Source organism: Sus scrofa, chromosome 2, assembly GCF_000003025.6.
Source record: "Sus scrofa isolate TJ Tabasco breed Duroc chromosome 2, Sscrofa11.1, whole genome shotgun sequence".
In the NCBI taxonomy this organism is placed as follows: Eukaryota; Metazoa; Chordata; class Mammalia; order Artiodactyla; family Suidae; genus Sus; species Sus scrofa.
In genome coordinates, this window is record NC_010444.4 from 29,402,260 (window position 1) to 29,419,596 (window position 17,337).

At 37.8% G+C, this 17,337-nt stretch overlaps 1 protein-coding gene across 9 annotated transcripts in view; it reads left to right on the plus strand.

The window, feature by feature from the left end:
• Window positions 1–17,337, plus strand: part of LOC100517025 — a 431,209-nt gene that overhangs the window by 37,079 nt on the left and 376,793 nt on the right. Inside the window, exon 1 of one of the 9 annotated variants that reach the window (XM_021085292.1) lies at window positions 9–8,530. The exons of the other annotated variants lie outside the window; for them this stretch is intronic. The gene's annotated coding sequence lies outside the window, so the exon portion shown is untranslated. Of the gene's footprint in view, window positions 1–8; window positions 8,531–17,337 lie in introns of those variants that run through there. 9 annotated transcript variants of the gene reach the window in all.

The following is a 17,337-nucleotide window of genomic DNA, read 5'->3' on the forward strand; positions in this document are numbered from 1 at the left end:
GTAAAAAAGGGAAAAAATGTACCCTACCCCCACACATAGTAAATTGCTTGAGGGGTGCAATTAAAAAATGATTTTCATCCTGTCTTTTTTGCATGGTTTAACAAAACTAATGTTTACGCATTTACAGCTCAGTAAGAGGATAATGTGCTTAATGAAAGAAAAATCCACTGACAGCCACGTTTATTGCCCTTCATTAGCATTGGTGCTTAATTTAATATAGATCTGAATAGACATTAGGGAGCCTGCAGGAGGTTAAATGGTGAAAATATAATAAATTAAATCAGAGATTATTGAATTTACTGTTTAGTTTCTGTGACACTCAACAGACATAATTCATTAGACTTATTCTCTCAGAAAATAGTTCAAAGTTTCAAGTATCATTTATTCATTTATACTCTTGGTCTTTTTTCAGATGGCATTAACATAATTATGGAAATGTGGCCAGTAATGAACATATAATTCTTATATACATGTGATTTTCCTAATACAATTTTTTATAAGATAAATGCTGCAGCTTGACTTTTAACCTTGAAATTTTCGTATTATATTTTATATATATAAAAGTAACATATAAAATATGTTATAATAATGTAAATTATATATACAAAATACAAATATGTATATTTTAGATTACTTATAGGTGAGGTCTTTTTAAAAAGACTGTTGTTTCTAACATTTCAGAAATGTGGAGATTTTCTAAAATAAAGAAACCTTTTTTTCTTCAGTGGGAGAGAATACATTTTAAGTGAGAAATAAAAGTACCACTGTCTAAGAATATTCTACCAAGCATGTATGTCATACCCAGAGTCTGTTACCTAGTGCTGTATATGGTAATCTCATTTAAAAGACATAAGAACTTTGCCATAATACAAATTCAGTGTATCTAACTGCTGTACTCTCCTCTGCTTTTTAAACCTTATTAGAATTTTTTTTTCTGCTGTTAAGCTAGTGAACCAAAGGCAAGTCTAGGCAGTAATTGCATAAGTAGAAGAAAAACAATTTTGGAGTTCATTACAGATGAAATGATGAAAATTCTTCCTCTATTAATGTTATTGTATAAAGTAATACTAGAATTTCTTTGAGGATACTTGATTATTAGGAAATAAATAACTTGAATTCAATAGAAAGTTCAAGATAATTCGATCCTTGCAAAGAAACTTGTTGCTACAATACTCAGTAAAAATTACCTATGTAGTAGCTTAGACCCATATATTTTTCAAATTTTGCTTTAATTTTAAAATATGGCTGCTTTTATTCTGTATTCATTGAATCATCTGCTTGCTTAAAAGCATGAGTCTTTGTGGGTAAATGTTTCTGTGACTTTTTTATATTCAGATATATATGTAATGAATGCTTCCTTAAGATTGTTGATTATTTTTATTAATAAGAAGTACTTGCCTTTCTTATGATGATGGTATTATAGAAGAGATATATAAACATTATTTATAGCTCTGCTTCTTAGAGGATCTCCTGGACATGTTTCCCTAAAATAACATGATTATACAAATGACTAAGCTTAGTGGATGATTTTTAAATGTACAAAATGAATTTCCTCCTACTTTTTGTTTTCTCTTTTATTCTTTTAAAGCCAAGTCTAGAACAAAAAACTTCTGTGCTTTGTCTGCATATCTTTGGCTGTGTTTCACTGTGACATGCACTGCTGTTCTTTTAGCACCAAAATGTTGGCACACACTCCTGAAAATTTCACACCATCTCTTGCTGGATCAGCAAGCTTAACCCACCAAAATCTGGTGTTGTGGAATGGTTTTTGACTGATAATCAATCTTTATGCTGCTCGACAGTTGTTGCTGGGACACAGAGTAGAGCAGGTGGCAGATGTGCCTTGTCTTTTGAGAAAAGAAATTGTAGGTAAGCTTGGACACAGACTAGCATATCACATGTCCGTTAAAAAGACTTAAGGTATAATGGGGGGAAAGCCACTCATCTGAGTTAAGCTTATAGATAAGCCTATAAGCCTAAAGACTGATATTTGGTTTCTTTTAGAACAAGAATATAAATGCAAATAATTTATTATATATATGCAATTTATTATATATGTATTTATTTAGAGAGGCATGTAGGGAGATTTCATATATATTACGTACATATTCACATATACTTTTTCATATAAGGTTAAAATTACCTTTCTTGCATGAGTTTTATAGATAATCAATAATATGCCAACTTGTCATGAGTGTACCATAAAAATAAAACATGAGTGAATAGCTTTAAAGATGGTAGATAAATTTAAAGTAGGGAAGCATTCTCTGAAGTTGAAAAAATGTACTTTCTAAGGGTAACTAGGAGGAAAACACCTGGCAAAATGTGGTGTTACTGTTGTATCTTTCCAAATAAACATAAATATTTTATGTACAATTAACATCAGGCATTAGAGTCAGTAATTGGTCATTAATTTGATACACTGATTTTTATTCATTCAGCAAACATTCATTGAGCGCTTACTATGTCCCAGGTACTAGGCCAGATCAGAGACAGACTCAGTCTCACTCATGTCATTATTCCTTCATCTCTGATTTCCAAATTAAAAAAGAAAGAATTAAAACAAATCCTTTGTGTCCTCCCAAGGAAAATTTACTTTATTTCTGGCACAGAAAGACCAAGTAAGTCTCTGTATATTTTAACAATTATAATTCCCTGCTTCATTTTTTTTTTTTATTTTTTGGAAAAGCAGTGTAATTAGTGAAAATTGCCTTACAGTTACTTCCAGATTTACTGAGGTAGAAAGAGACCTGTAGAACATCTCTGATTTTTTAACTTCATTACTACCCCTTTTGAGCATCATTGTTGACAACCAGAGGCACTGGATTTAATAGAAAGCCAGAGAGCTATTCATCACATACCTCTAAACACAAAGCTTTCATATAGAGGTCAAGCCAAGGTCATGTCTGTTGAAATGCAATATTAGAGTAATTCTTACATTTGAAGTTGAATGCCTAAGCAGAAAGATTAACTGTGGGAAAAACAGAAATAATTTTTATAAGTATTGTTGATGAAGACCAACTATCTTATTAGGTCTTATAATTCTGGCATTTGAAGATTCTGAAATTTATTAATGATTCCTCTAGAATTGTGAAGATGTAGTTAATGGATTGTTTGAGAAGACATTTTTAATGATCTCAGATTCTTGGGCATCCAGTTTAGGTTTTATTTACAGTTTCCTGGACTTTCTGCTTAATGGTGGCATAGTGAAAATTCTTGCATCAGATTCATGGGGCATATGAGTTCAGCTCCTTTATAACTGCTAGGAGCGTAGGCAGTGCAAACCTAGCATAAGAAAAGGTTCATGCCCTCCAGTTGCTTAAGTGTCTTAATGAAGATGAGGGAAAAAACCTGTTTGGACCTAATTTATTAGGTCCAAATTTCATTATATGGAGTTCTGATTGTTTAATTCTTTTTCAGTTTTTTATTTCCATTCTTTCCTATATATCCTATTCTATTATTTGGCTTTCAGAGTTATCATTTACAGTGATTCATTTCAGTCCTGAGTTTTGTTAACAAGAAGTGAAACTGAGTATTATGAATAGGATTTTACATCTTTTAAATACTGTATTGTGAAGATGTAGTCACTGAAAAAATATCCATGAAAAGAGTTCTTGATACTACACCTAAGATCTAAATTTAAACCTAGAGATTTCTGCTAACTGCCATGTGATCTACAAAATGAAATAATTTGCTGTGACAGCTTGTGATTGACAAGAATATGTGTGAGCACATTTAAAATAGGCCATCTTTTCATGTAGAAGTAAATGTCAGTGAAATGATGGATTCTCATCATTTTAATTATTGATGATTTGGAAATATTTCAATTCCACGACACACAAGACACATTCTAAATAGCAGCATAACACTTTTTCTCTTATCTGCGTCAATAATGAAATGTTCTGTCATATTTTGTTTTTCAAAAAATGCATTAATTTAATGAACCTGAATTCATGCATTATATTCTGTTCCATTATATGTCTCCTGAATTTGTTGATTTTTAAATGGTTGTGTTAAAAGCACAAGTTTTAAGAAGTGACCCACTGCCCATATCACACCTTTCTATTCTTACTGCTGGATCACAAGACAGTGCTACAGTGCTGTCTACATGGCTGCTTTAGTCCTGCCAAAGCTAATACTGGCCTTTGTGATGCTCACCCATGGGGTGACCAACCACGACTTAATTCTGGCAGCTGCAGCAGGAGTTAGGGTGTATGTTTTCAAATTCTCTATTAACATATTATTTGAACAATATATTATTAGGTAAGATTGTCTATCTTATCTTCCATACATTCAAAAGCAGGAAAATATTATCTTTAGAAAGAAAATCTCTTCTGAGACAGCACATGATTCTCCTATTTCTATAAGTGGGGGTAAAACTATAGGCATATATTTTGTGTATTTCCCTATTCCAAAAGACTTAAACTAGTATCATTACAAGAAATGGACCCCCCCACCACCCCCCAGAAAAATCCTTAGCAAATAGGAAAATTTAGAGCATGCATATGGCAGCATCTCCTTACACTGTCAAAATATCAAATTGAGAAACATCTAAATTCTTGACATATTCATGAATTGTCGAATTTGTATATATTGTATATACGTACATGGAGGCTATACTTGTTTAATGAAGATGCCTGCACACTTGTAACTATCCTGATAATTTGAATACTTTCTGCATGCCATAAACTCAGCCTGTGCTTCAAGTGTATTTTACTTTCTCCTTACAATTCCTGAGTTAGTGCTACAAATCCACAGTCTTATATGCAATTAAAAAACCCCAAATTGCAGATGACATACAATTTTTTCATAACTCATTTGATAGTAGAATCTTATTTGGTATGACTAATCGATTATTTTGTTGAAAAATAATGTGTTTGATTATGGGCTGCTACCTTAGACCTTGCTGGGGATATTACATAATATTTGATACATGCAACGTATTAACATTTTTGAAATAACAAAATTTTCTATTTTTGGAATCACATCTAACCTTAAGGGTTTTGGATAAGGTCTTTTGTCATAGCTACGAAGAAATCTGATAAATTTTAATTCTTATTAGGATATTAACTCAGAAGGGTTGTTCTAAATACTGTCTTTATCATCTTGAGTTGTTTGCTACTTGGGTAAAGCAGATGTAGAGACTATCTCCCTGACTAGAGCTGAAAGACTGTGTGGGAAAAAAAAAATCATGGTTCTTTGTCTGAGGGGGCAGAGGAAAAGTTAAAGAGAGACCATTCATTCATTCATTCAGTCATTTCATCAAGAAATATTTATCAAGCTCTACAATGTGCCAGGCATTGTTCCAAGCCTTAGGGATATGGCGTGAACCAGACAGAGGTCTCATGGAGCTTGTGTTCCAGTAAGGCCAAAGAAGCAACAGACATAAGCCTATAGAGAACTAAATAAGACATTTATTGACAGTGTTAAGTGTTACAAAGGAAATGAAAAGGGTGGTATCATAAGAACAAATAATGTCATGGAAACAAAAGGAGGGAATTTAAAAACTGAAACAGTCATTTGCAGTAATATTTAAATCAGATCTTTTAGGCAGTTGTCTACCTACCCTGTTTGCAACTTTACCTGAGAATTCATTTATATATTCTATATGTACTCTTTCAGGGTTTTGCCTTCCAAAACATTTGTTTTTGAAGCTTTCAAATATCTATTAGGAGAGACATTAGAAAAGCATAATTTAGGAGTTCCCGCCATGGCGCAGTGGCTAATGAATCCAACTAGGAACCATGAGGTTGAGGGTTCGATCCCTGCCCTTGCTCAGTGGGTTAATGATCCGGCGTTGCCGTGAGCTGTGGTGTAGGTCGCAGATGTGGCTCGGATCCCGCGTTGCTGTGGCTCTGGCGTAGGCTGTCAGCTACAGCTCTGATTAGACCTCTAGCCTGGGAACCTCCATATGCTGTGGGAGCGGCCCAAGAAATGGCAAAAAGACAAATAAATAAATAAATAAATAAATAAAATAAATTAAAAAAAAAAGAAAAGCATAATTTAGTGGGAAGAATGCTATACTTGAAGTCAGGTGATCTTGCAAGTTTCTAGTCCCTGTTAGGAGACCTTGGGCAGATTGGTCTGTGCTTCAGTGTCCTTACCTGTATAACAAAGGTAATAATATCTTATAGAATTAATATTTTCTTATTTTTCTAAAAAAAGATAAATTATTTGAAAATTAAATATCTATAAGCCCCATTTAAATAGAACATTGAGAAACACAACTAAGATTCCAGAGGCTGTTAGAATCTCAATGCTATTAATCAGAACTTTGTGTCCACTCTTACCTTCCCAGAATATCTGCCTAGGTTCAGGACAATAGCAACAACAACAAAATCATTTGGGAGTTCCCTGGTGGTTCAGTGGGTTAAAGATTCAGCATGGTCACTGCAGTGGCTCTGGTTACTGCTGTGGCACAAGTTCGATCCCTGGCCCAGGAACTTCTGCATGCCCCGTGAATATGGCCAAAAACAAAAATAATTTATCTCTACTTTTTCATCACTGCCAGGGATGCAAACTACTCTGTGAACCTCAACAAGTCACTTAACCTCACTAAGCCTCATTTTCCTTATCCAGAAGTTGAGCCCAACAGTAGATGCCTTATGGTATCATTATGAGGAGTAAGTAAGATGATGTGTGTAAAAGACTGCTGTATATTATAGGCATCTAAAATGTTGTATTTCCACCTGCTCTTTATCTGTTTTCCTTCTTTTGCTCCAGCTTTTGCTCGACACCTTTCCACCAGCTTTTCATACAGGCAGTCATAAGTACCTGATTTTACTACCAAAGGTATTTGCTAAGTCCAAGGTCTTAAAATATATACCACCAAATAAAATTTCTACTGAGCACTTATTTATACTGCATAGTATAGGAACCTACTTTAGAGCCTTTGAACTCTCACTATATTATGCTTTTTTTCCTGGAGAATTTTTCTAGGATGTAAGTTAAAATCAAGTCCCTTTTTATAAAAGGAGCCCCAAGTGGCTTTGCTCTGCTCTATTCCAAGAGTCGTATTTTAAAATGTGTTTATGACCCAAGGCTAGCCTTAAGTTTAAGCTGCCATAACTTATTTCAAGAAAGTTCATAGAAAAGTTCAGGGAAAGTGTGACAACATTTTGATTGGCACAATAGATGGGATGTTTGTAATTTTAATCAAATTTAAATTGAAGACATACTTCAAGTGATATGTCAGACTAGTGTTAGTGAGTTAAAATCTAATGACAACCACTGTCATTATTAGTTAAGGATAACCATCACGCCTATAGCAATAAATGATGACACTTAAGAACATGCAGAAACAAAGAACGCAAGTATTTACAGAAAAGGGAGTGACTAGAAACTCAGTTGAACACAGGAATGTGACCTGGATTTAATCTGTTTACCAAACATAGAAGCAATTGTATTTTGAGCTGATGATATAATTGAATATAGCAGTATGTTTTCTTACTGTCAGAGCATTTATATTTTATAAACTCATCTTGTGCCCATGAAACGATGTGCTTGTTCATATTTAATGTCATTATCTATATTTACTTGACAGTCAGAGCATTAATGTATTTTTGAGTTTATTGCCCAACTACAGGAGAATGGGTTTTTAAAAATAAGATTTTTAATGAGCTCATGGATTTGAAGTTGCAAGTTTGCTGGTTTTATTCTGGTGACAGAAGAAAGCAGTATTCTCTTTGCCTAGCACATATGAAGTGGAAAATTATGAGGTGGTGAGCACTAAGATTTATTTAATTTTATGGTAGGCATTGACTTAAAAAATGTGGTGATATTGTAGATACACCTTCTAATGCAGAGGTGGGCTAGAAAGCACTTTATCTTTCTCATGATTGGTTATAAGTAGAACCATGAAAATAAAATAGGATGTGGGCTCTTTAAAATAAAATGTAAACTCTGGTTGGGGTGTAATGTACTCTGAGTACTGCAAGAGAGTAAGTGTATGAATGTAAACAGTCAAGGGGACTTGGTGGGGATGTAGCCCTTTAAGGGAGTTTTCCCCAAAGTTAGGCTAAAGCTTCACTGGAACTTCACCAGAGTTCAGGCGCTACCTCTATCCTTACTCGGTGGGCTCTTAACTTTCTAGAGAGAAAGACTGGGACAGGTCTGGTCATGATGCTTTGGAACCCAGTAGGTGTAGCTAGCAAGTTTAAAGGAGAGGACCAGATGTGAGGTGAGGCTCGGACCCCTTCTTTGGCAAGTGGGTGTTAATGAGGAGGAGATTGAAGAACTCTCCAAAAAGGAACTCCAAGGCTCCTGCTTTTGAGATTTGTGGATGAATAGGCATTGTATGTATGGTCCTACTCTCTAGGGAAGCCCCCACTGGAAAGGATAAGCTCATTCTCAGTGTCCCCTTTTGTAATCTTCAGATTTGTAATTACCAGTGAAATAAAATGTCTTTTCTCCCCTCTACTTAGGGCGTGAACCATGGCTGCCTTGTTCACCATCGTCTTTTGGCACAGGACCTGATACTTAATAGATGCTCACTAAATATTGCTCAGTGATTGGCTGAAGGACCACATAGGTACCATGTGAACCATCCATATTCCAATGAGGTGGTAGTGAAGGGGAGGGTTAAAACCTCATTAGAACAGCCTGCTCAGCTGTAAACTGTGAGTGGACATTTAGAAGGAGTATATTAAAAATCCCCTACCCCAAATTCATATGTAGATTTGTGAGTGTTCTTGTTTGGCAGGGGGCCAGAGTAAGCCTGCCCAAGAATAATTACATGGCAGAGAGGCTAATGGTTATGCTAATGTTTGTCTGAGACCAGACAATGGTCCAAAGTGGAGTGCTGGGATAAATGATTCTCCCAGGAACGTATAGATCTGAGATTTTCAGTCTTCCCACATCCTCTCAGGAATGCCCTTTCTTACAGTCTCTCCCCTCAATCTTTTTTCTTTTGGTAGTTGGGGAGTGGGGGAGGCCTTCTTCTTCATTTAACACTTTTCTTTGTATTTCTCACAGTACCTGACATACAGTGGGTGCTTATTAACTCTTATTGAAAGTAAGGAAGTAAGGAAGGAGATGGTGTGTGGGAAGGTTTAGGGCCACTGCTCCCTGCTGTGCACAGCTGAAGGACAGTAGAGCTTAAGAGAGGATGGGGAGCTGTTGTCTAATTCTTACAAAGGTACCTGATAACCTGGGACAGATGTCAGGGTTTTAAGATGCGAAAGTTAACGAAAGACAGAGAATGACTGGCCAATGGAGACCTGCTGTATAGTGCAGGGAACTCTACCCAATATTCTGTGATAACCTACATGGGAAAAGAATATGAAAAAGAATGGATGTGTATATACATATAATTGAATCACTTTGTTGCACAGCAGTAATTATCACAACATCGTAAATGAAATATACGTCAAAAAAAACTAAAAAAAAAAAAAGACGGAGGTGTAGAAAGCATTTGTTAGCTATGACTAGTATATTTTCTGAGAAATTCAAAGTGAGTTTAGATGGTAATAATTTTTTTTTTTTTTGTCTTTTCTAGGGCCACACCTGTGGCATATGGAGGATCCCAGGCTAGGGGTCTAATCGGAGCAATGCTGGAGCCAAGCTGTATCTGTGACCTATACCACAGCTCACGGCAACACTGGATCCTTAACCCATTGAGCAAGGCCAGGGATCAAATCCCCATCCTTATGGTTACTAGTTGGATTTGTTTCCACTGTACCACAAAGGGAACTCCTAAATTTCTTGTTTTAATATTCAGGCTGGCTTCCTGCCCCATATGCCTGACCCTCACCACTTGATTACTCCTAATTCATCCCACTCCAAGCCTCGCTTAATCCCCTTCCTCTCCTGAGTAGCCTCCTGAGTATGTCAGACCCTACTCAGGTCTTTGCTAAGTATCCTCAGCTGCTCCATACTGGCATGGAAGAGTCAGGTTCTGTTTTTCTTCTCACCTCGGGATGTAATAATGCTTGCCCTGGCTGTCAGCCCTCACTACCTTTCTTCATATGAAGGCATATATCCTTAGAGCAGTGACGTAGAGAAGATTCATCTTGTGTCGCTAAGTATGAGGATTTCCTCGTTCTCCAATTGGTTCTCACGTAGGTGGTCCATGGCCCACGCTATTGAGACATGCTGCTTTGTGCAGAGGCTGTGATTGGCATAGGCTACGTCCTGCCTTGCTCCATCTCTGGCCTCTCTGTTCACTTTCTACCCAGTGGTCCGTCATATTGCTGCAGGACTGTGGGTCGTCACCTATAATGTTTCTTCTCCCTGGATAATGCTCTTCCTCTTTTGCCCATTCTGTGTATCTTTCAGGTCTTACCTCATGTCCTTCCTCTGGGGTGCCCTTTTTGGCTACCACAGGCTGTGGCAGGTGCTCCTACCCCAAGCTTTCCAATACCCTGTGACATCTCTGACCAATCACCTGCCATATTGTGTTTTGTGTTGTTTTCCTTTCTTGTCTTCTGAGAACTCTGAAGTCCTCTCTCTGCAGAGTCTCTAGCAGAGAATGTATAGTTGGCATGTATGTTGAATGAATAATTGTAAATGAAATGGGTGGTTAGAATCAATAATTTTTTTTGTCTTTTTTTTCCTTTTCTAGGGCTGCTCTTGCGGCATATGGAGGTTCCCACTAGGTGTCTAATCAGAGCTGTAGACGCTGGCCTACACCACAGCCACAGCAACTTGGGACCCGAGCCATATCTGCGACCTACACCACAGCTCACGGCAATGCCAGATCCTTAACCCACTGAGCAAGGCCAGGGATGGAACTGCAACCTCATGGTTCCTAGTCAGATAGAATCAATAATTTTTAGTTTCATTCAACCCCAAGATTTTACAATTCTTACCAATGCAAAGTAATGCACTAAGTCCATGACTTTCCTTCTTTTTTTTTTTTTTTTTCCTTTTTATGGCTGCACTAAGTCTATGATTTTTGCTTCTTCTCTTTTTTTTTTTTTTTTTCCTTTTTAGGCTGTACCTGGAGCATTTGGAAGTTCCCATGCTAGGGGTTGAATTGCAGCTGCAGCTGCTGGCCTATGCCCCAGCCACAGCAATACCAGATCCAAGCCGTGTCTATGTCCTAACCACAGTTCACAACAGCACCGGATCCTTAAGCCACTGAGCATGGCCAGAGATTGAACCTTCATTCTCATGGATACTAGTCGAGTTCATTAATGCTGAGCCACAATGGGAACTCTGACATTTTTGCTTCTTACTCTGAACTGTCCTTCATGATACATATGCTGGTTTCTGAGTCAATTCAAAGAGGGATGTGGTAATGAAAAAGCATGTTAATTATGAGTATAAAAATGTAATGTTTTTCCAAAATACAGGAAAATATAAGTTAGGAGTTCCCATTGTGGCTCAGGAGATTAAGGACCCGACGTCGTCTCTATGAGGATGCAGGTTCAATCTCTGGCCTTATTCAGTGGGTCAAGGATCCAGCGTTGCTGCAAGGTGCAGCATAAGTCACTGATGCAGCTGGAATCTGGAGTTGCCATTGCTATGGCTGTCACATAGCCCTCAGCTGCAGCTCTGATTGGACCCCTCGGCCAGGAACTTCCATATGCTACAGGTGCAGTGGTTAAAAAAAAAGAGTGAAGTTAATATCTACCTGATATTTATTGAGCATTTACTATGGGATAAACACTATTTCAGTGCTGGCGTAAAGTAGAGAATTAATGCTTACACTGAAAATGTATGACCAACTTATTATCCACAAGTACACTGTTTACAATGTACCAGACACTGGAGGCACATAGATAAAAACACATCCCATATCCTTGAAATGCTCAAAGTCTTAACACACTGCTGTCTATATGCTAAGTTCTTGGTAAAAATCATGAGGACAATAATATCACCAGCATTTACTATGTTTCATATTTGCACAAAAGTGTTTTATATGTAGAAATTTCTTTCATCCATACAGTAAGGGAATTATTTTTCCCACTTTCAGATAAGAAAACTAAGACAAATGAGATTGACTGGTATTTCCAAGGTTGCAGACTTAGTAAGAGGCAAAGTTAAGATTCAGATCCCTGGAGTTTGGCTTCAGAGCCCACGCTCTTCATGCTTTACTGCCTATCTATTATATTATTAATGTGTTTTAGTCATCATTAGTATTAATTTATTAGGCTGCTTTACAGGTTGGTTTAAAAATCTTTATAAGAAGTTTTGTATATTTCCAATAGTCTTTTTGTGTTTATCAACAAAGACCTGGAAAGTAGGAATACCTTTAAAAACAACTGTATATAATTTATGTTATAAATGATATTTTCAAGTTTATTTGAAAATTTACCTTATTATGTGATTTTCCTAGATCTACCTAGAGTTCTTTCAAAAAACTTATTTGGAACTTCAGAAATGTGATTTTTTTAAAAAAATTTTAGGCTGCCTATATTTTAAGTGGAGTAACGTCCTTAGATGTTTTCAGGTAATAGAATTATTAATAAATTCCTTTTACTGGAATAAAAGGTAGCTTTGTTCATTAATTCTTTCAGTATTTATTGAGCACTTACTCCATGTGCCAGGTAAGCATTGCATATTTAGCCAAGAAAGCACAAAGTCACAGTGCTGTGGGGTCGGTGTAGTGGTAGATGTCTTCACAAAGAGCATAGAGCGAGGTATCCAAGCTGGAAAAGCCTTCCTGGAAAAGGTCACCCCCAAATGGAGTCTTGAGGAAAATATATGCATTTACCTTAAATATACTCTGAATTCATCCCAACTATTCCACTTCTTCTAAACCTTCATCTGCCAAGCAATTCTCCTTGGCAAGTTTTCTTCTTTTCCTGAAACAATTTTATACGATTGTGGTCATTAATAAACATCAAAGTGGTAGATCAGTCATATTTAATTTCACTCTGGGGAAAGGTACAGTATAAAGATAGTAAGTACACACACAGGCAATAAAGTTCATTTTGCATAATTGGTATGTTATTAAAAGTTATTTAAGGGGTTTCCATGGTGGCTCAGTGGTAACAAACCTGGCTATCCAAGGGATGTGGGTTTGATCCCGGCCTCGCTCAGTGGGTTAAGGATCCAGCGTTGCCGTGAGCTGTGATGTAGGTTGCAGAGGTGGCTTGGGTCGTGTTACTGTGGCTGTGGTGTAGGCCGGCATCTGCAGCTCCAATTGGACCCCTAGCCTGGGAACTTCCATGTGCCGCAGGTGTGACCCTAAAAATCAAAACATCAAAAACTTTTCAAAAAGTTGTTTAAAATTAAATTTGTATCAATTGAACATTTAAATGCATGGGAAGCGTTAACATCTAGTAACTATACCATGTGCAGTGAACTTATATAACCTTACAGCAAGTAATAAGAAATACAAACTTGGAGTTCTCGTCGTGGCGCAGTGGTTAACGAATCCAACTAGGAACCATGAGATTGCGGGTTCGGTCCCTGCCCTTGCTCAGTGGGTTAATGATCCAGCGTTGCCATGAGCTATGGTGTAGGTTGCAGACGAGGCTTGGATCCTGCGTTGCTGTGGCTCTGGTGTAGGCCAGTGGCTACAGCTCCGATTCGATCCCTAGCCTGGGAACCTCCATGTGCTGTGGGAGCGGCCCAAGAAATAGCAAAAAGACAAAAAAAAAAAAAGAAATGCAAACTTGATTTCTACCTTCTAAGGGCTTAAGTAATAAGCAGAAATAGGATATGCACTTACAAAGCATTTACATAATAATTCCAGATGGTTTATGCTTTTTCCCTAGCATGTAGTACAGTGCCTGGCATGTAGTAAGTTCTCAAACATTGAATGAGGCTACAAATTCCTTTGAGGCTACAAATTCTCAAAGGATTCAAGAGGTGACAGGTTATTATAGGTTGGAACACTAAAGGAAGATCTTAAACTGGATCTTGAGAAGTACTTAAGTCTTAATAGGTGAAGGATGGGCTTAAAGATGAGATTAGTATACTCAAGGAGTAATGAACAGATCAGCTTAGATAGCAATAGCACTTTAAACTAGGGTAAGAGAAAACCAGGATGTTTGGATAGTGTCAGACTGACAGTAAACTTCTTCTGTTAGACATGTTTAAGTGAAGGGACCATGTCTATTTCATGTTCCTTGCACAGGGTCTGGCACATAGGATGCACTCAGTAAGTATTTGTTGACTGCTTGACTGACAGACAGAGACTGGCTGGAAAACTTCAAAAGGTAACTCCCAGAACTTTTTCATCAGGCAATGATAAAACTAATGTGGTAGGGAAATTTAGCTGAGTTGGAGTATAGAGTGCCAGATGTAATGGAAGAGGATGAAATACAGTTGGGAAGCTCTTGCAGATAATGGGAGGCTGAGAGAAATGGTCAGGTGGTCTGGCTCGGAATGGAAAGGAATGAAGCTTGAGTTATTGTGAAGAAAGAATAGTTGAGAGGTTTTCCTTCTTTGACTCTGAGGTCAGGTTCCCTTGAAGGAGCCTGAGATGGGGATTTTGTGCAAGGGACTTAATGAGGGAAGACTCTCAGGTGAAATCTTTGGAGGAGTGAGGGAAAGAGCATAGAGTAGAGCCAGAAGTTGGGCCAAGCTCTGTGTTCAGCTGAAGTCTAGCCTCAGCCTAGGACAGGAAGCATACCAACGAGCTGCCCCTCCCTGGGGCAAAGGGCCTGGCTATTGTATCCCCCAGTCAGTCACTGGCTGTGGACTGTCCCCCTGGGTAGGAGAGAAGAACGCATCACCTCACAGGCATGTCTTGCTAGGTGGCAGGTTCCTTTCAGCGGAGGGCAGTTCTCAGGGGAAGGGTCACCTATTAGGTGTTAATGGCCAGGACTCACAGCAGCTGGAGTTTGGGTGCACTAGCTTGGTAAAAGCAGTCTGGGGGGCCCCACCAGTGTTTCATATGCCTTGTTATAGTCTGTTTTTCATAAAGTTGCCCTGCTGAGAACCTTCCAGCAGCTTCCCAACACATTCAGAATTAAATGCAAACCTCTTATCCTGGCCTACGACAATCTGGCCCCTTTCTACCTCTTTGGCTTTGTCCATATACATTCTCTCCCTGTCCAAACTTACTTTTCTTTCTCAAACATGCCAAGCTCATCCTCGCCTCAGAGAATTAGTGCTAGATTTTCTCTCTTCCTGGAGTGCTCTTACCCTCAGATTGTCATGACTAACCTCTCATCAGGCCATCTTCTCCACTCAGATGTCCCCTCTCCACAGAGGCTGTGATCTGTACAAGCTATCCTGTCCTATTCAAGCGTGTCACCCTGGTGCCTTGAGGTGTAGACACCCAATAAATGCCATTGAATGAATAAGCAATTAGTTGGAGAGAAATGAATAGGAGATAAGGGTTCAAATTTTCCCTAAGATAATGGATAACTGAACAAAGTGGAAACACTGACAGAAGTAAGAAATCTGAAGGGTGCATCAACTTGTGCAAAAAGATGTGAAATTTTGTTTTGAATGTATTGAACTTGAGATGGTGGCAGAAAATATATGATAGAAACAGAACAGTTTCTAGAACTAAATTCATATTAGCACAACCACCTACAGGCTGCAAGATCTTGGGTAAGTTATTTAACTTCTATGTGCCTCAATTCCTCACCTGTAAATGAGGATAGTGCTATTACCTACCTCACAGAGTTGTTGAGAGGACTCAGTGAGTAACACTTATAAATCGTATTTAAGAAGTGCCTGGCTAATAGCATTATTTTTAGTAGGATTTAAGGAGTTCTGCATATGGAAGAGATAAAAGAAGAGTCAAAGCCAGGGCTGGGACTAGGGAGAGACTAGTGTAGCACCACCTATGGACAAAATTTAAGGAGGCACTCACTTTGAGGCTTGTGCCCTTGCCCCACCCTAAGTGTGCATCCTTAATTTTGCATTCTTGGCCCTTTACTAGCATCACTCTAATCCTGTCCTGGCCTAAGTAGTCAAGGGGAAGATTCTCTAAATTTTTACTGTTAAGATTCTCTAAAACTGGACACCTGTCACACCTCCCTCTAGCCTTGGTGGAAGTGATTTCTTGCTGTTGCTCCTCTTTGGGTTGTGGCACTGTCCTTTGTTGCTGCTTCTTGGTCTTTCTATCACTTACTGATTCCCTGCAGACAGTCCCTCTGCTCAAATACTCCGAGTGGATTCTGTGTTTCTGGTTGGACTCTGATGTAGCAATTAATATCCTCTAGGGCTCCATCGTAAACAGTGGGATTTCAGGGAAAAGGGGCCTGCGTTTATGGAGTGACTTCAATGTGTTAAGTACTTTTACATGTAATCCTCTAGGTACACTAAGTAACATAGTTGAGATTCAAACGTAGTTTAAAGGTTTATACCTTTTCCACCATGGAAAGCATCTGGGGGTGTGGGGCGGTATCCAGATTGTGGGTAAATGCATATCAAACTATAAGAATTTATTAGTTTTTTCCCAGTGAGAGATGATTTTTTTTTTTTAATTTTCAGAGAGAGACTAACCATTACTAGTCTTTCTCTTCCTCCTCTTTTTTTTTTTTTTTTTTTTTTGGCTACACCTGGAGCATGTTCCTGAGCCAGGTATTGAATGCAAGCCACATTGGTGACCCGACCAATGCCAGATCCTTAACCTGATAGGCCATGTGGTGAGGGAACTCCCTTCCTCCTTCTTTATTTTGGTGGAATTCACACAACATAAAATTAATTATTAAAAGTGAACAATCTGTGGCATTTCGTACATTTGCAGTGCTGTGCAACCACCTCTCCTGTCTAGTTCCAAATCATTTCCATCATTCCAAAATAAAACCCCTTATCTATTCAGTTTCTCCTTATTTCTCCCCTCTCCCAGCCCCTGGCAACAGTCAGTGTGAATTCTGTTTCTATGCATTTACCTGTTCTGATATGTCATATAACTGAAATTATGTAGTGTCTCTCCTTTTATTTCTGGTTTCTTTTACTTAACATAATGTTCTAAAGATCATCTACACTGTAGTATGTATCAGTACTTCATTCCTTTTATTGCTGAAAAATATTCTATCATATGTATATACTACAATTTGTTTATCCATTTATCCATTGGTAGACATTTGGTTTCCATCTTTGTGTTGTGAATGGTGCCACTATTAAAATACATGTATAAGTATTTTTTTGACTACCTGTTTTCAATTCTTTCAGACATATATTATCTCAACTTCTAGTTTATTTTTCTAATTCTAATTCCTATCAAATTCAGATTACAAAGTGACAAAATATGTAACTAATTTCTATTAAGATTTTTTTCTGTTCTTGAAGGCTTAATCATGTCTATAATCTAGTTTTAGTTTATTCTACAGGTTTTGCTCATATTTCTTTCGACTGTATGTATGTGTGCATGTAGATGTATGTGTGAGTGTGTGTGTGCGTGTGAGAAAGAGAGTGTGTGTATTTTGTGTTTTTTTTTTAACGTTTAATGTAGCCATTCTGGGACTTGAAGGTTGTTTACAA